Genomic DNA, 19,602 nt, shown 5'->3' with positions numbered 1-19,602 from the left:
TAGTAAATATTTACAATAATATTCAGTGGAATATATATATTCAATATAATATCTATTATAATATATTAAAATAGTATATCATATATAATAATGTTATATTGGTAAACACTATACCTGGCTGAGCAGGTAGTGTATTATGGTTATTTTTTCTTTCCTGTGCAACATCCTCTGTTTCCCAGAGTTAATGATTGTTTAACTAATTCTCTACATAATGAACACTAATTTAATTTCCTGTCAATATATTAAAACACTGTAGATATTGTACCAATTTCATTTTATTGGGGGGAAAAAACTCTCCTAGAGCTTTCAGATCAGCTCCTGTTTGAATTAATTGATTTCTAGACATGGTGTATGGCTGCCATCTTGAGAGCTCCTTTTTCTATCAGTCTGGAGATTCCCTTGGCCTATCTTTGGTAATAGAATTTCTGTTTCCTGGATCCCATGTTTTTCATTTTTGGTTTACTTCCTCATTTGGGTAGAAGACATCTTCCAATATCTTTCTGAAAATTCATGCATGGGAAATACATTTTTAAAGATCTTTCAAGGGCAAAAACATCATTATTTTATCTTCCACCGTAACGTTATTTTATCTTTCACCATAATTAAGAGTTTATCTGGGCAAAACATTATAGATTGGAAGTTATTTTTTCTCATTACTTTGAAGGCATTTCTCAATTTTCACAACTTCTAGGAGAAGAGGGTGGAGAAGTCTGATGACATTTTGAAACTTGATTCTTGTGTGCTACCTGTTTTTCTTTTCTCTCTCCCAAAGCATCTGTGATCTCTTTGTCCCTAATATTTTGAAATTTCGCAGTGCTGTGCCTTTGTGTATTCCAATTTTATCCATTGCACAGAGGACTTTGTAGGTCCATTCAATATGGAAATGCATGCCCTTAATTTTTTGGATTTTTTTTTACCTAGTATTTCTCTGATGATTTCTTTCTTTCTATTTTTCTTTAATATTTATTTCTGGGACCCCAGTATTTGGATGTTGGGCCTCTTGAACTGGTGCTCTAATTTTCTTATTTATTTCCTTTCTTTTATCATATGATTTCTTTCTGGGATATTTCCTTGACTTTACTTTCTAACTCTCCTATTTAGTTTCTTATTTCTTAAAACAGTATTTATCAGAATATTTATCTTTTAAAATGGAACTCTGTTCTTTTATCTCTGAGGATAGTGATGACTTTTTTTTATGTTTTTTTTTTCCTCTCTGTATCATCCATCTATGACGCCTCCAAATTGATTTTTTTTCTGTTGTTTTGCTTTGGTCCTTGACTTTCACATTAAATAATTCCTCAAATGCCTGGTACTCCTTTATAATCTGATCATATGTAAGAGGAAAATGCTAAAAAGACAAGTAAAAACTCTGTGCCTATGGATGCCATTAACTAAAGTAAAACCCACGTCTTAAGAAGCTGTCAGCTTCTCCTTCCCTCTTGGAGCCCTGAACTACCTTGTAAAGAGATTGGGCTACCATGTTGGAGACAGAGAAAGAGAGAGAAATATGCCCAGCCAGACTCCAACTGTTCCAGCCTTCCTGAAACCCACGTCTTAAGAAGCTGTCAGCTTCTCCTTCCCTCTTGGAGCCCTGAACTACCTTGTAAAGAGATTGGGCTACCATGTTGGAGACAGAGAAAGAGAGAGAAATATGCCCAGCCAGACTCCAACTGTTCCAGCCTTCCTGCCTAGAGGTCAGGCATGTGCGTGAAGTCATCACGGATTTCCAGCTGCAGTCAAGCCTCTAGAGACCAACAGCTGCTTGAGTGACTCCAGGTAATGCATGCAAAAGTTGAGTCTAGCCCAAATTGCAGAAACATCTGCAAAATGTGACTTGTAAACTCTTTGAGCAAATAGTTCAAGCTACAAAGTTTTGGAGTAGTTTGTATGCTGAAGGGAAAAACCCAATAGAGAGGAAAAAATGTATGAGACAAAGTGAAGATCACTGGAAGAGAAAAAAATGGGGAAGTAAGTGTTAGATGTTCATAAAAAGAGAAAAAGTATAAAATAGTTGTCTGGCAAGGATGCTACTAAAATGCTTCATGGAGAAAATATGGAGGACTGAAGTAAGGCAACAATACTGGAATAGAGCGTTATGAGAAATAATTGGGAAGTGCCACCTACAGGAATTTGTGATTGATTAGGTTTAGAGGTAAAGGAAGAGGGAGAAATACCGGATGGTGCAGAAGTTTCTGACTTGTGCAACTAAGTGGAAGGTATTATCATTCTCTGGGTTGGAGCAGGGAAGTCAATTAGTCCAGTTTGGAAAATTTTGAATTCCAGCTACATTTTTTTCTTATTAGTTCTATCATATCTGATACCCAGGGCTCAAAATATTACCTAAAATGGACTGATATGGGGTGTGAAAAATGTACATGATCCTACACAATAGTCCAGCTGTAACTTCCAATGAGAGGAGTTTGGTCTTTTCACAGAGAGTCATTAGTGCTGCTCCTTGCAGAAAACAAGGAAGGTAAGTAGCGAGAGAGCCCTGCCTTTGAGGTCCAGGAGGTGGCTTAAAAGGAAAGATCACTGAATCTGAGTCCTTCATTATTGCTGTGAGCACTAATGGTGGAGGGACCTTGTCAACTTGAGTCTAGTTTTCCTTGACTGGGGAAGAAAGTTATGAAATGAAGACAAATCAAAGTTTTAAGCAGTGAAGCACTGTTTATTGTAATCAAAAAACATAAGAATTTTAGTACTTTACTTATTTCATTTTAGCCATGTATTTTTCATTTGATCCACCTCAGCGTCATAAATAACCTTTGAATGAGAATCTGTATTCTGCTGTTTACATGATTCCTCTGTAACTTTCTTCTCTTTTCTTTCCAGCCAAGAGCTCGCAGCACACCCGTCCCTCTGTGGGTGCCAGCATTTCTCTCCTGCAGTTTGGAGGGTACCTTGGACAGGAGATGCATCTTCTCACTCCCTGGAGGGAGCAGTTCATTTCATAGCTGTCCTGCGCCTGGTCCAGCGGGCCCAGTGTGCCTCCATAGACGTGGTAAACACCTTTCTCCCAAGACTTGCTGTCACTGAGGAGAGAGGGGCACCTTGCCTTAGTCTGTACACATTTCTGTGTATTTCAGAACCTTGGATGACCACATGGAGAACTGCAGAATTAGTAGAAACAAAAACAAAAGCCTCTTCATGTTTTTAGGGCTTAAAACTATTAACCCTGAATTTGGGTACATTGGGAAGATGTTCAGGTAATGGTGGCCACTGAGCTTCCCTGTGGACTCGCTGACAGCTCTTTCAGCAACAAATGGACATTCTACAGCTTTGATTCTGCATTAATGACTCAGCCCACACGGTAACAGCAGTATGCCCTGTTAAAAGCAAACATATAAAGCACAAAAAATATTTATACACCACTAGTAACTCTTTCTTGCTATAGATGTAAAAATAATTGCATATTTCCTCATGCTATTTTTTTTCACTTTTTTATTGGCAAATATTATAATGATGTAACTTTTAAAATCAGTCAGCATGTACTAATGACCTGATGCTTTGCCAAGATTATTGGAGGAAAATTGAATCCATCTGCAAGGTCAGATAAAAGACGATAGACAAATAAATATGAAAGCTCAAAAAATTAGAAACAGTTTAAAAAATTTGGCCATTTCAAAGATGCACACAGATCTATCTTTCTATTGGCAAGATTACCTATTTGCATTTTCCATTTTAGGGAATTTTTTTCCCCCACTCAGCTTGACAATATTACCATGTGGTACTGATACTGAGATAATTATGTTTGTAACATCTTTTGGTGTTTCAGGATGCCAAGTTATTTTCTCTGTCAACATATAATTTGATATTCTTATCCTGGGCCAAATTCATCAAGAAAAATAAAGGGCAGAGACATTTCTCTTTCTTCTAGGTTTATCCCACAAGTATAATTTCTATTTGCTACCAGATGAAAGTAGCTAAAGTAAAGGATAGTTCTAGTGATAAATTGTTGAATTTCAATATTTATAATAGCTGGCCCACAATTCATCGAGAGGATAGCACTGTTTATTATTTGTGAAGTCTCAATTTTCTGCAAATATTGACATTTTGTTATTTAAAGTGACTATCCATCCTTGTTTTGAAGCCATAGCTTCTCTTCAGTCTAATTACTTTCCTTTGCAGCTTTAAATTGAGGATAACTTCAGAATTCTGGCAGCTTCTTTTATGACCTGCATAGTTAAGTTTCAGTCATAAGTGGAGGATGCTATTTATCTGAATTTGAATTTTAATAAACGAGTACCATTTATTTGTGAACACTTGAATAATAAGAACTATCTTAGCATTATCTCTTTGATTAATCTTACTCATCACTTGTAAATATACTGCATGTACAATGTGCATGTAAATATACTGCATTTTAGCTTAATTGGAATTTGCTCAAAGAAGCACTCATTCTAGATGATTTTAAATGTGCTGTTAGAACCTTTCAGTACTAGCTTCTAGGTTTTCAGATCGTGGGCTTGGGTCTGAGGAATAGTCATTTGATATTCCTGGAAGTCAATGGAAGAAGTTGATGGGAATTGTAAACCATTTTGAGGAAGAAATATAAAGCTACAGAAGGAAAGAGAAATGAGATGGAATTGAATTACGTTCTTGCACTCAATTTAGAGAGGGTATCAATGACAAGGGAGCCGGGGTCATAAGTATGTAACACTAGTTAAGCAGACTGTGTGGTTTTTGTGGTCATAACTTATGGAGGCAGAAAGTGAAAAGATATAGGGACATCCAGGAGTTGTGGGCAGAGGTAGCAGAGAAGAAAAGTGGCACTTAGTTCTGAGATTTCTTGGCTGTGTATGTGTTGTGTGTCAGGGCTCATCCTAGGTAAGGGGACCTCTGTCTTAGTAGCTTGGTAATGTATTCCATATGGATTTTGTTGAGTGTAAAAGTTAATGTAAACAGCAATCCCAGAAAAGTATTCTCTGAACAGGAAAATTGTTCCCTTAAAGTACTTACATTCCAGCTAGAGAAAGGGACAAGGCGTGAAAGACGGCAGGTGAAGGGTATGGGTTTTTAGACTGGGATTGCACAACTACTTTCAGGGGTTCTTTGTACTTTGCTCACTTCATGTTTGATATAATAATTTTATGTTATTTAAATTCTTTATAAAATTGAGTTAAGAATGCTTAACAACACAAGTTTAAGATGCTTGTATAAATCATGGGTAAGAAGAATGGGAACAATGACTCTAGCCAGCTGGTGGAAATCCTTTAATGTTGTTAAGGATGATGATGGTAACTTTTGCCCTCTAGGGGAAGGAAAGTTCTAGGTTCTTCTCCACTTCCCATGTTTTCCCTTACTCCTCTCTGGCCTTTTCTAAGGCTGGCCCAGGAGCATGTTCTACCTTCTGAGTTCTCTTGGCATTCTCTTCAGGGAGTCACTCCCATTATCCCAGCAACCTGGGGAGCTGAAGCCAGGCCACAGTTTACTGTTTCCCCCTTCCTATTTCTGTCTCTTTGTATGTACTATCTACTACACAGCTATTGTAAATTTGCTCATGGAATTTATGTTTCCAGTTTCTGATGCTTATTTCAAGTAACTTCTTTGCAATTCTTTGAAAAAGAAGTGTGAGATCTAGTGTAGGCTGGGAGTTGGACCTGCCTCACCCCAATCGCTTCTTCTTATTTTTTATTCTATAAAGAACTACTGAGTGAGTAATATACAGTCATGCATCACTTAACAATGGGGATATATTCTGAGAAATGAGGCATTAAGTGATTTTGTTGTTGTGTGAACATCACAGAGTATACTTACACAAACCTAGATGGTATAGCTGACGACACACCTAGGTTATATGGTACTAATCTTATGGGACCACTGTTGTATATGTGGTCCATCATTGACTGAAATGTTATGTGATGTACGGCTGTAGAATGAATAAGGTTTATGACTCCACTTCGACTTTGGGGTGGACTGTTCATCATTGTCTCCCACAAGGTGAATCTAAATCCTAAGTGAGAGCTCCCGTCCTTTCATATATCCTATATGTATATGTATGTTCCATATAGAACTCTCTCACTCTCTATCTCTCTCTCTCACACACACACACATATTTCTAGTTGAATACAAATATATAACAAATGTAATTGTGCTTTTATTCTAGATTTCAATAGACTATAAAATTAGTAATCACATACATTACGAAACCCTAAATTACTGATATACTCACATCCTCTTAATTTCATTTAATTTGGATATCCTTCAAAGTACCCACTTACCGTCCTCTTCTGTCTTTATCTTCACTATTTAGATAACTCAATAACCTGTGTACTTGCTTTTATTTTGCTGTTGTCCTTTGTATCAATTCTCCTTTCGTACATGGGTTACTACGAGCAATGTAGAACTAGAATGTATTTGCTCTGATTCTCCTTTTCTACTACATTTCTTTGGCTTTGATGAAATTAAATTCACCAATACACACACATCACGCAATTCATTTTTTAAAATACTTTCTTGGTTATTATTTTCCTCATGATTCTTAGTGAGCTCATTCCTCAAAGTATGACATATCTCAACAAAAAAAAGATTCAAATAAGAAGACTGGTAAAGGGTAGGATAGACCAGACCACGGAAGGACACGCAAGGTTGGATATATAAGATAGCCAATAGAGTCAGGTAGAATCTTGGGAAAAGGAGGTGTCTAAAGATAGGTTCACATTCAGCAGGCTATTTTTGGATGGAAAAACAAATTCATGGGTCTGGAGAGCAGATATAAGATCAGCGGGTCAGTCCAAAAGAAGGATAAATGGGACGGAGCTGAAACAGCTAAATGTCTACCAAAATTTATGCATTCCTTTTCTTAGTAAAGAATAATTGCTAAGAAATAGTTGCCCAGCCAGGGACTGTCCTTCCCAGCTTTCTTGCATCTAGGTAGGGCCAAATGATTAGATTTCATCAATGGCATATAACCAGAAGTGAGGAATGTCACTTCCATGACAAGAAGCTTTAAAAGCACTCTTTCTCCACTCTCTCCTTTCTGTGGAATTGATGTAGATGGAGGCTGTACACTTGGAAGCAAGTGTTGAAAATGGTGGATCCCCAAGATGGAAGAAGCCTGTCTCCAAATCTCTCTTTGGAGAGCACTATACACTGATTAGGAACATCTGTTTTGGAATTTATATAAGTAAGAAATAAAATTCTGTCATGATTCAATTTTTATGTGTGTATATATATATATATATATATATATATATATATATATATATAGTGTCACAGTAGCTGATAATACTAAATAATATAGTAAATGTGGGAAAGTGAATGGTAGATATCTAAATAACAACCAGTTTGTTCCTTTTCAAGTGGTCAGAAGGAGATATTAGGGATGTCTGGGGACGAGACGCCAGAGGTCAAGGGCTAGTTCCCAAGGGTCTGGGAAAACAGAACAAGGACATGACCACATAGGCAGTTGAGTTCATACATATCAGAATTTTCTCCTAATGCTGAAACAGAGAATTTACAAAATCTTTTTAAAAAATTCTATACTAAATGGAGGATTGGTTCCAGAGATTGGTGTGGGATAAATATACTGATGGGTTTTAAGGGGTTCAATTACCACAGTTAGATGGTTTAGGAGGCGGAATCAGACAGATAGCCTTAATATATAGTTCAATTTCTACTGAGAAAACAATATGTAAAACATTCTGTTAGCTATAAATATCCGAGTCCCTTTAATTGCTGAAATATTCTATAAAGAGCTCAAATGTGATCATGGCAAAGAGGGAAAACAATCTTCACTTAAGCCTTTGGATAAATTATGATTTAGAACATTTTGTGAGAGTTGGTACACATGGTGATCATGTCTCCATGGATTATCTGCCTTAATTGTCCCAAGAAATGAGTCATATTGTTAGTGATTAAAAAGTCAATTTTCCCATAATTAATTAGATTTTATGAATTCTCTGATGTCTTAATGATTAAATTAAGCTTAACATCACAGGAGTCATTGGATCTTATATTATGTCTTATCATTTCTTAGTCCTTCTCTAGAGAATCCCAGAGAACCTTAGTCCCACCACTGACCTTGCTAAAGAGAAATTATAATTGTTACTGGGAGCATAACTTCAACTTCTGGAAGATTTGACTGCAACCTATATCAGAAATAAGTGTTATAGTGTCTGAAATTTACATTTCTATTGGACATGACTTTGTTCCTTAGTTGTAAAAAGCAATTACATAGGTAGAGAGTGATATTGAAGATAAAGATAAGTTTAAAGAGACATGACAGAAGTTCAACAAAGCCATACATTCTGAGACAAAGGTACTTATTATGTCTTTAGTTACAGAGACATTGTCTCCTACTGTACTGCCTGTGTATAGAAATTAACATCTTATATTCTAATGAGAAGGTTACAAATAAGGAGATAATTATCCGCAAATGAATAGAGAGTGACGCTGTTTATATTATGTTACATAAATGCATCTGCAAAGGTAACACTTGCCTGACAACTAGTATGTGATAAATTGAACTGTCAACTAAAGTTTAGGTGATGTATGTATGCCAGTTGTGGTAAGTAGTGATTTGAAATTGTTATTCAGATAATCTGAACCAAAAGATTTATTTACCTAAAATTCCCACATCATTGAAGCAAAGGATTTTCTTTGTTTCTTTCTTTTTTTAATCTGGAAAGTTAAATAGCAACACAGATAGCACCACAAGAGATATGGTAAAGCAATACATGTTTAATATTCAAGGAAGGCAGTAAAAACTGTGAGTTCAGAAGAAGGAAGGCCACTGTGGTCTGGGATATTTAATAAATGGGAAAGAACTTATACTAGAAGTTATAGTTCAAGGAGAAGAGGCTTTGAGTAAACAGACTAAAAGAGGGACCAGTGTTCCACAGAAGAAAATAGAACGTGAGAACAAAAGTAGGCTTTTTGAAGGCATGTTTGTGTGGCAGTGAGCAGAGATTATAAAGTTTTAGTGGGGGATGAGGTTGGAAATATGAATGGGAGGCTGATTATGGAAGATCTTAATTATTAGCTTAGGAAGTATAGACTTTATTCTAAAGGCAGTTAGAGATATTGCAGATTTTGAAGCAGAGAAAGACCTTTGGGGAAGACATATATGGCTGTGGTATGCAAATGAATTGCCTGTAGAAGAGGCTAGAAGCAGGGAGACTTTGAAGAGACAAATATAAGATGATTCAATAGCACGAGCGAGGAAATCACTAGATGAGATTAGGAAAAAAAAGATAAATGGGATAGATAACTCATCTAGGATAATCTCAGAAAGCTTGCATCAGAACATGGAAAGCCTTAAATGGAACTGAACTTTTAGGGTACTGAAAGTTTTTATAGCCAGGAGAGGAAAAAGATCAGATCTACTCTGTGAGCAAATTGATCTGGCAGTTACTAACAGTAGACTTAGTGATATCCTGGAGGTAAAGGGACATCAGGCTCCCTTAACCTTAAAGGTTAAGAAAGGATTTCAATAGTCAAATGTTAAGTTCTTGGGGAGGAACTTGAATAGTTTTAGTGGGAATAGAAACAACAAAATATATGTGAGAGAAAAGTTGATGAGTTGATTGGATAGAGAGATGAAGGAGAAGAAAAAGGCACTCATTGCATTTATCAGCATGTGGTTATCAGATAATCTGCATTAGAATTAGTTGGGTATTGAACAAACAAACAAAGGAACAAATATTCTACTGAATCAGAATATCTAGGGGATGGGTAATGGGAATGTGAATGACAAACTTGCAAGAGGATCCATTGGTACACACTTAGGCTTGAAAACTGGCATAAAAGAAATATGGATTTGGAAGTCAGCGAGGTCTAGGTTCACACACTATCTTTGTTGCTTAATAGTTGTTCTTGATTGTGTGCTGGTTAACCAAATTCCCTAAGTCGCAGTTTTCTTATCTATAAAATGAGTATAAATGAAATCCAACTCATGAGGTAATTGTAACATTTAAGTAAATAACATATGGGGGGCACCCAATCCATGCTAAGGGCATAGTTGATTCTTACAAATTGTAGCCATTAGAACATGAAAATAAAACTGTTCAGAGTGGGCAGATATAAAGAGATTTTGATTTTGGATAAATAGTGGTTAGATATGCCAAAATTTTAAAAAGCCTAATGAATCTGTGACTGTAATTAGCACTTTTTTTAGTGTGGTATTATAGAAAACATGGGTTACAAAATCCCATTGCTCAAGGATCTTAAATTAGGAAAAGCTTTGTCAAACAATGAGTTAAAGATGTATATGGTATTTTGAGGGATTTATCACCTTACAATAGACATGTGACTTTAGAGGGTGAGTTTTCCATACCTGGACACATATTAACTTACTAAGAGTGCAATGTGCAGTTATACTGGAGGAGGTTGATCAAAAGTAGAGTAGAGAGGCCAGCCCTGTGGCCAACTGGCTAAGTTCGGTGTGTTCTGCTTTAGCAGCCAGAGTTCGGTTGCCAGGCGTGGACATACACCACTCGTCAGTGGCCATGCTGTGGCAGTGACCCACATACAAAATAGAGGAAGATTGGCATGAATGTTAGCTCAGGGCAAATCTTCCTCAGCAAAAAAAAAAAAAAAAAAAAAAAAAAATTAGGCAAAGTAGAAAGCCTCTACCCAACCATTCAAAATTTAGCAGATAATAAAGAGAATTGGCCACATTTTGATGGATGGTTTGATTGGAATATAACTCTGCCTATTCCTCATCAGTGACCAAGGTTAGAGGGCAAAATGGTCTATCTGCATATAGGAAGCTTTCAAGTACTTTGTTATCCTTCTGGCCACTTTCCCCAATTCGAGTGAATCAGGTCACCCCACACTTCCTCATCACTGGATTCCATGCAAAAGCACAGTCAAGATGCCTTACGATTCCTCAGAGGCCTCCTAGAAGTTCATAGACAATGCAGCCCCAATCATACAACATACTCTGGTGAGGGCAGCAAGAAAGAGCCTGCCAAATGTCCTTAGCTGATATTAAGGCTAAGAAAGCAGACCAAGCAATGCAGGAAACTCCATTAAATATCCAAAGGGGTAGGGCAGTGTATTAGCTCAGGCTACCATAACAAAGTACCACAGGCTGGGTGGCTTAAACAAAAGAAATGTGTTTTTTCACAGTTCTGGACCCAGATCAAGGTTAAGCAGGGTAGAATTCTGGTGAGAGCTCTCTACGTGATTTGCAGATGGCCCACTTTCTCGCTGTGTCCTCACATGGTTTTCCTCCCTGTGCATGTGTGTGCATGGAGAGAGACAGTGAGATCTTTCTCTCTTCCTCTTCCTATAAGGCCACTAACTCCATCTGTACCATATTGGGGGTAAGGCTTCAACATATGAATTTCGGGGAGACAAAAACATTCAGTCCATAACTGGCAGGGATCAGACATTTTAGTAGTCATGTTTCTTGTATTCAGTGTATTTGAGCCATTTAATAAGGAGGCTAATTCAAGGAGATATAAGGGACACATATTCAAGCTGTCCTCCCAAGCAAATGAGAACTTTGAACCTCTGGTCCCAGGCTGGGTTGCATTACCTAAGGAATTTGGACAGAGTAGGGCAAGACTTGTCCATAAGCTTCAGTGGGGTAGCTACATATGTGACTGTATCCTGGGAAGAAAGTGAAGATGAAAACCTAAAAGACTACCCACCTAAACATTAGTTAGAAAGGACTTGGCAGTAAGAGAGAGTCTATAAATGAGACAAAAGACCTGAAACCTGGGAAACATTTGAGAATGGAGTTGCAAATTTGTAGTGGAAGGAAGAATGTGGAGAAACTCTCTTTGTAACAAGTAGAGAATTTATACCTGAGCCCAGGGCCATAAAGGAGCTATCATAGGTTCAAAGCCTGCTCAGATAGAATGGAAACAGCAAAGATGCCATGTCTCTGGGAACAGCAATTGGCAAGAACGTGCTGAAAGACAAATAAGCAGGCTGCACCCCAGGACTGGTTTTCAGCCCGTGGGGGAATTAAAATAAGAGCTAGATACTAGCAACCTAGACTGAATGGACACCTGTGGTAGAGATTTGCTAAGGAGGATGCAGACTAGTGTTCACAATGCTTTAAACTCAGCTTACTCTAGGCAGAGCGGACTCTAGATATGGGAGCAGCAGGCGACGTTCCCATCCTAGGCTTGGACCAGAGTCTTGCTGGAGGGACAAAGCCTGCAATCACAAAATATGGGGTGCACAGACAAAAAGAACTCTTGGCCATTTCCCTTGCGGTGATATTTGCATTTCCTACAAAAGTTTACAATGATAGAAATAGAGGCCAATTTTGTCTAAATTCATGAGCATTCATTTTAGAAATGCATTTATGTGCCTTTGTGAACAGTTGGCTTCCCCTTTGCTGTTTTTCTGGGCATGGAGTCCAGTTTGGTTAAATCATGATTTATCACACACAGCAATCTACATCCTTCTAGCCTCTTCTCTTCTCCTCGACCCCATTTGCTTCTTTTAGCATTGGCCTCTTTGTATGGGATTATTATTAAATGAAATAGAGAGTGCAGGTAATTAGTGTGTGGACGTGACACTGAAGAAGGAGGCATAAATGGGAAATTCAGAGGCAGTAAGCTGTGATAATTCCATTATAGGCTTTGCTTCAGTGGGGCCTTTGGATTCCAAGGACATAATGAGACAATAGGCGGTCTGCAATTTCACTGACTGAGGGTCTCTCTATGATGTGCCAGGCTTAGGGAATTAGATTTGAGATCCATTATTTTATTAGTAACATTTTATCAGAGTAAATTAGTGCCCAGGCACACAATTCTCTAGGTTAAATCGATGAGTTCACCTGGAATGACTTTACCATCCCTAATCAGCAGTACTTTTCCAGAGAGTTCTAATTTAGTTGAATAATACTGTGTTTCGGTTAACTTCTCCTTCCCATCATCTCCCTTTATCCCAGTTGCATTAGAAACAGGCATGATTTAAAACATAGAGGCAAATTTAAAGTAAACTAAGCCAACTAAATGTAACATGCAGTGACTGCTGTTTCTCTTAGGAATACAGGGATAGTTACTACACTTTTTCCCCTGTGGTAAAGTCCCCAGTTAATATTGCGGCTTGAACTAACTGGAGCTGAGGAGTGGAAAGTTCCCTAGGATTAGAGATACAAAGACAAAAAAAAAGAATATGTTCAGAGGATTTTATTAAGTCAACAAATGCACTGGCTTAGCCAATAAGTGTTTGTAAATTGCTAGTGATGTGCTCAGTGCTGTCTAAGCATGTGCTTCCAGCTAAAGTAATATTTGCATTGGTTTGCGAGCACTTTGAAACGAACTTTCCCCTTGGAGACTGTGGCTGTTATTCTGCCAGGAGTATTGGGAGAAAACGTGTTCTTTCTCATTTTGTCTAGATCAGCACTTGCTCTACAGTTCCTCTGTTTGGTCCAAGGTTGTGTTTATAGCAAGAGTATAAGAGAGGCAGGATCAGGAGTCTGGCAACAGATGGAAAGACTGGAAGACAATTAATTATAGAAAGGCAAGGGTACTCTTCAAGAAGGTTTGATAAGGCAGGAGACAGTAGGTGGATATCAGGCACATACAGATGCAGTTTAATAAGAATTTTCTTATTTTTTCATGTCAAGTGAAAGAGCAGGAGCTGAGATTAAATTTTTTGTTTGGTAAACATTATTATTGAATATCACATACATAAAATAAAAGGTACAAATTTTAAAGGTACTGCTTGATGAATTTTTACTGTTACTGTCTGTGAATCCACTATCCAGATCAAAAAATTAAACGTTATCAGCACCCCAGAAGCTTCCCTTTTGTTGCCTGTCAGTCAACATCCCTCAAAAATAACCACTATCCTAACTTTTATTGTCATGGAATCATTTAGCCTGGTTTTGAATATTATATAAATGGAATCGTATTTTATGGATTCTTTTGCGTCTGGCTTCTTTTGCTGTAGCGGAGATTCACTCATCTTGTTGCATGTAGCAGTAGTTCAATGTTTTCACTGCTGTGTTGTATCCCATCGTATGATTCCATTGCATTTCTTTTATTATTTTCTGTTGATGGACTTTTGAGTTGTTTCCAGTTTTGATTATCACAAGTAATGCTGCTCGGAGCATTCTTGGTGCCCATGTGTATTCATTTCTGAGGAATATATACCTAGGAGAGGAATTACTGTATCGTACGGTTTCTATATTTTCAACTTTAAAGAGACTGCCCAACTGTTTCCCACCAGAAGCGTATGAGTGTTCCAGTTGGTTCATAACTGAGTTGATATTTGATATTATCAATTTTTCTTTCACTTTTTCATGTTTAGCTGTTCTGGTGGTTGCATAATGGTATCTCATTATGGATTTAATTAGCACTCCCGTGATGACTAATGATATTGAGACTTTTAATATTCTAATTGACCATTTGAATATTCTTTTTTGTGAAGTGCTTACACAAGTCTTTGACACAGTTTTAATGAGATGTCTGATTTTATCTTATTGATCTGTTAGATCTCCCTATATATATTGGAGATATGAGTTATTTGTAAGATTTATGCTTTCCAAGTATCATTTCCCACTCTATGGTCTGCTTTTTTACTCTCCCTCTGTTGTCTTTTGATAAACAGAAGTTCTTAAATTTAAAGAAGTCTAATTTTCTATTTTTTTTCCATATGATTAGTGCTTTTTTATGCCTTTTATATAAAATTTTTTCTTACCTAAACGTCATAAAGGTATTTCCTTGTGTTTTCTTATAGATACTTAATTGTTTTACCTTGTCCATCTGGAATTGTGTTATGTGTATGGGACAACATAGAGATCAAAATCCTTTTTTTCCCCATATGGATATTGACTTGATCCAGCACCACTTAATGAAAAGATAATTTTCCTCTTTCTGTTACAGTGGCGTCTTCATCATAAATTAGGTGAATTATCTGAGTAGTTCTGTTTCTGGTCTATTTTGTCCTCTTGGTTTATTTATACTTGTGACAATATACACTAAATAACGTTTGTAGCTTTATAATAAGTATTGAAGTATAGTAATGTTATTACACAACTTTGTTCTTCAAAACTGTTTTCGATCTTCTTGGTCCTTGGTATTTTCATATATTGTTAGAGATAGCTTGTCAATTACTGTACCTAAATTAACGCACATTCACAAAGACCTTGCTACTATATTGATTTGGATTTCAATCTATCTATAAATCAACTTGGAGAAAATTGACATCTTTACAGCATTGAATATTACAATCCATGAATATGGTATAGCCCTCCATTTATTTGCGTCTTTTAAATTTCTTTTCAGTAATGTTTATAGTTTTTTCAATAGGTGTCTTGTACATCTTTCATTAGATATTTCTAGATATGTAAGGCTTTTTAAAATTGTGCTTGTAAATACTATTATTTTTAAATGTCACATTTAAAGTGTTTGTTGCTAGCATATAGAAATACAGTTTATTGTCATGTATTGATCTTTTATTCAGAGATCTTGATAAAGGTATGTATTAATTCTAATAGTTGACCTGTAAAATCTTTTGGATTTTCTCATACATAATCATTTCATCTGCAAATAATGAGAGCTTTATATCTTTCCTTCTAAATCTTCACTTTTTTTTGTTCTTTCTATTTTCCTCCCTCCTTCTCTCCCTCCCACCCTCTTTTTCTCCATTCCTCTCTCTCTGTTCTTTCTTTTTTGTTTTCTTAGTGCAATGGCTGGGTCATCTATTATAATGTTGAATGGACTTGGTGACAGTTGACATCCTTGTCTTGTTTCTGATCTCAGTATTTTTAAGGACAGCCTCACCATTACCAGTATCTCCTCAAATATTTTTCATTCTTTATTCTCTCTCTGCTCTTTTGCAACTCTAATTTTACTTATGTTAGACCTTTACACTGTCTCATATTTCTCTTTCCCTCTATTCTCTATATTTCATCCTTTTTATCTCTGTGCTTCAGTCTGACTTATTTTTCAGCTAATTAATCTTTTCTTCCACATCTATTCTGCTGTTAAATACATATATTGAATTCTTAATTTCAGCTATTTTATTTTTTAGTTCTAAGATTTCCATTGATGTTTTGAATACATTCCAATTATCTAGTGAAATTTCCATCCTTTCATATATTTTCTTTAGCATGTAAACCATAGTTATTTCAGTGCCCATATACAACTGAATCACTGTGAGTTTCTTTATTTTTTCTCTGTTGTTTTTTTCTCTTATATTTTGCTCATTTGGTGTTATTTCCTGGCAAGCTAGCTGACATTTTGACCAAATGCCTGAAGTGAGCATAAAAATTTGTAGGAGATCTGGATGATACTATTTCTTCCAGAAAGAATTTAGTTTTTTTTTCTGACAGGTAGAGTTTAGGTAGATCACCTTGATCCAGTCAAGATGTGTCTATTTCAGGCTTTCCGTTATTCCTTGAGGGTGGCCCTTCAGTGGTTCAATGGAAAGCTGGAGCTATTTTTAGTGTCCCTTCTTTTTGGCAAGTTCTGTATTCCAATTCTGTTTCCCCGGCACTGTGAGACTGAGAAATATCTACTTAGCTCTCCAGCCTCTTAACAGCTATGTTTTGTTTGGTTTCTATATGTCATGCCAGATACATTACCAGCCATGAGTTGGCATATGCCTCAAGAGAAGTTGTGCACAGTATGTCAAGCTTACTTCCCTGGAGATCACTTTTCTTCAGAGTTTGGCCCCTCAAGTCCTGACTGCCTTGATAATCCTGAATTCCAGTTTTTGCTTTCCCAGCCCAGTGACACTACCAGAAACTCTTAGCTTCTATGCCCTGCTGTGATATTGGCATGAGTCCTGAGGGGTAAAAATAATGGATTTTTTTTTACCTTTTTTTTGGTATATGTATGTGATGAGAACACTTAAGATTTATTGTTAGCACATTTCAAGTATATGATACAGTGTTATTAAATACAGTCACCATTCTGTACCTTAGAACCTAGAATTTATTCATCTTAGAACTGAAAGTTTGTACCCTTTACCAACATCTCCCCATTTCCTCACCCCCAGCCCCTGAAAATCAACATTCTACTCTCTAAAATAACAACATATTTTGGACTCATCTCAATGTCTGGACGTCTTGATTGCTCTCCATGTCTTCATTTAGCAGTTTTGAATTTCACTCAGCTTTTAAAATTGTTTTGGGAAGAAGATTTTGTATGATACCAGGTACTCTATAATACCCAGAAGTAGAAATCTGGGATAGAGATTTGTCTCTTTCACTCATTGGCTTTGATACTGGGCAACGTGCTAAGCTTTAAGAACCTGAGTTTGTTCATTTCTGAAATTGATTCAATACAAACTACCTTGTTGTTAGAAGGAATAAATAAGATATGCACATAAAGAGCACAGTTCCTGGTGTTTAATAAGCCAAATATTTTCATATTCTTTTCACTAATGATAGAGTTAATACGGATAATCATTCATCTTACACACTTGTTCCAGACAGGGTTGAAAGAATGTTCAGGTATTGGGCACGGTATAGTGTCCAAGGAGTTCTATATTAGCATGCTCAGGCAAGTAGAAGGTGATGGAGATTCCAGATGAAGTAAATAAAGCATAGTACAATTGTAGGAAAAGCACAGCAATGAGGAGGCAGCGACTGGGCATCTTAGTAGATAAGGTAGGTAGGCTGTCAACATGAAAAAGTACTTATCACCAAGCTGGCCACAGGATATCATAAAAGGTCAGGACACAGGTCTCTTATTAAACTGGCATGGCCAAAATAGGGCCACAGCTTAACAAGTAATGTGTAAATAGAGAGGATATAGAAATTTTTTTTTTTAAAGGTTCAAGCCATTATTGAAAGTAACCAGATGGAGAGAGAGCCTTGGAATTTGGGCAGAGGCTAGTTACAAGGCTCCAGCACATGTTTAATTGGGCTTTGGCAACTAACCATGGTAATAAGCCCAAGCACATGGGGTCAGAACTTCCTCAAAGCACCCTGGCTCAGGTCATGATTGGGGACTCATAAGGGACTGGACTTATAAGGGGGATTGTGTGTCCCAAATAGTGGAAAGATAAAGGATGCAGAAACTGAAAGAACAAGCAGGGACCAGTGGGTTAAGGAGTCAAGGAAGCAATGATGCCTTCAGCCTCCTACTCTTATGCCATGACTCCATGTCTACAGTCAGGTGTAGTGAATGATAGAGACTATTGGATCTCTGGCCAGCTTTATACCATGGGACATCATGATGCTGCGCAGAGGTGTTACCCATAGAGAGAAGAAATCCAGATGCATCACATGAACACTACATTAAAAGAGGCATACTAAGTCTTCATAGGGAACCCAGGTCTACTATGGTTGAATATAAATAATCGAACTTGTTTCTGGTTCTATCTTATTGTAGTTTTTTGGACATGATCATGTTGAATCAATGAATCAATCAACACAGATTCAGTGGTACATACTACATGCTAGACCCTGTATATAGAAATTCTTTGACAAAACCCCAGGTACTCCATTCATAAGCCAGATGAGCCTCACCTGGCTATTTTACTTCCTTGTACTTCAGCTTCCTAGTATGTAAAAGGGTGATAATATTAGTACTTACTGTATGGGGTTGTGAAAAGCAAATGAGATGTAAAGGGCTTATCCCCGTCTCTGATGCATAACATGTTATGATATGTTTTAGTTATCTATTGCTGTGTACCAAAGTTATTCCAAAACCTAAAAGCTGAAAACAACATCTACTATTGTACAGTTTCTGTGGCTCAGGATTTCAGAAGCAGCTTAGCCAGGTGGTTCTTGTTCAGGGTCTTTCAAAAGGCTTCAGTCAAGGTGTCAGCCAGGGTTGCTGTCATCTCAAGTCTCAGCTGGGAGGAGCTGCTTCCCGCTCACTCACATGGCTGTTGGCAACATTCTTCTCAGTGCTGCCTTGTGGGATGGCAGCTGGCTTTCCTTGGAGCAACAAAATCAAGAGAGAATGAGAGAGAGAGCACCTAAGACAGAAGACAGTCTTTTTATCACCTAATCTCAGAAGTGACAGCCCATCACTTCTGCGGTTCTCTATCCATATGGAGTGAGTCACAAGGTCCAGCCCACACTCAAAGGAAGAGGATTACACAAAAGTGTGAATACGAGGAGGCAGCTATCATTTGGGCCATCTTAGAGGCTGACAACCACACAATATTAGATATTTGCAGCATATCTAGTGAGCTAAGAGTTGGCAAGAAAAAACATACACACTATAGATTCCACTTCAATTTCATTAGAAAAGGGTGGCAAAATGTTCTGTGACATGCAGTGTACAAAGCAGGGGCCTATGTCATTGCTAGATGGCATTCCTTGGTCCCAAGTTCCTGACTGAGGGTGGGACATCCCGGTAGTTTGGAGGAGTGAGAAGATGGCCCACAGCTGCTGGTGACACTGTGCATGTGAGTTAGTCAAGTCAGATCTGAGAAGCTCAATTTGTCCCTACACTACCGCCATTCTATACTGGGGACTTACATGGGCACCCAGGGTGGTGGTTAGATGCAAGGACTCTAGATCCACACTGATCAGGGTTAAATGCTCCAGCACTTTCCAGCCAGGAAAATTTAGAAAAGTGACCTAAACCGACTGCATCTCAGTTTCCTCAATTGTAAAAATGGGAACAAATGTAGTGCCTACTTATATAGTTGTTGTGAGAATTAGATAAAACAATCATATAAAGTAATTTAGAACAGTGCCTGCCTGCAAAAAGCACTCAATAA

The 19,602-nt window shown here is 37.4% G+C and overlaps 1 long non-coding RNA gene across 1 annotated transcript; it reads right to left on the bottom strand.

The window, feature by feature from the left end:
* Nucleotides 1–2,649: 2,649 nt before the first annotated feature.
* On the bottom strand, nucleotides 2,650–19,344 carry LOC131415430 (uncharacterized). Its single transcript, XR_009222454.1, has 2 exons — nucleotides 18,462–19,344; nucleotides 2,650–3,326 (listed from the first exon to the last, which is right to left on the bottom strand). It is a non-coding gene; the product is annotated as an uncharacterized LOC131415430 (long non-coding RNA).
* Nucleotides 19,345–19,602: the final 258 nt, after the last annotated feature.

This window comes from Diceros bicornis, chromosome 16, assembly GCF_020826845.1.
Source record: "Diceros bicornis minor isolate mBicDic1 chromosome 16, mDicBic1.mat.cur, whole genome shotgun sequence".
Classification (NCBI taxonomy): Eukaryota; Metazoa; Chordata; class Mammalia; order Perissodactyla; family Rhinocerotidae; genus Diceros; species Diceros bicornis.
This window is presented reverse-complemented; position numbering and strand designations above follow the sequence as displayed.